At 34.7% G+C, this 398-nt stretch overlaps 1 non-coding gene across 1 annotated transcript; it reads left to right on the top strand.

The window, feature by feature from the left end:
- The first annotated feature begins 221 nt into the window (after window positions 1-221).
- Window positions 222-294, top strand: Trnar-ucu. Its single transcript has one exon. It is a non-coding gene; the product is annotated as a tRNA-Arg (tRNA).
- The last annotated feature ends 104 nt before the right edge of the window (window positions 295-398 follow it).

Below are 398 nucleotides of genomic sequence, written 5' to 3'. Positions count from 1 at the left end.
TATCATAAGCATGTTCAAAGAATATTGTTTGTAGCTGTTTTAAAAGCAGAAAAATGATGTGCCAAAAACGAATGTCATAAAATAGAGTTATTATTAATAAACTGTCGACTTTCTATTAGTTCTTTATATTATCTTGTCGAACGTGAATAAATTTCAGATCCTCATTTAGTTTCTTATATAGAATTATGGAATATTAACAAAGTCCTGACAGTTTGTTAAAAGTCCCTATAACGCAGTGGTTAGCGCGTTGGACTTCTAATCCAAAGGTCCCGGGTTCGACCCCCGGCAGGGATGATTGACGGAATTATTTTTGAGGATCAGACTACACCGAGACTACACACTGATTTTGGTGGGAAATGTAAAAGATGAGTAATTGTTTCAATCCATTAAGTGTAAGG

Source organism: Limulus polyphemus, unplaced genomic scaffold (genome assembly GCF_000517525.1).
Source record: "Limulus polyphemus unplaced genomic scaffold, Limulus_polyphemus-2.1.2 Scaffold85658, whole genome shotgun sequence".
Classification (NCBI taxonomy): Eukaryota; Metazoa; Arthropoda; class Merostomata; order Xiphosura; family Limulidae; genus Limulus; species Limulus polyphemus.
This window is presented reverse-complemented; position numbering and strand designations above follow the sequence as displayed.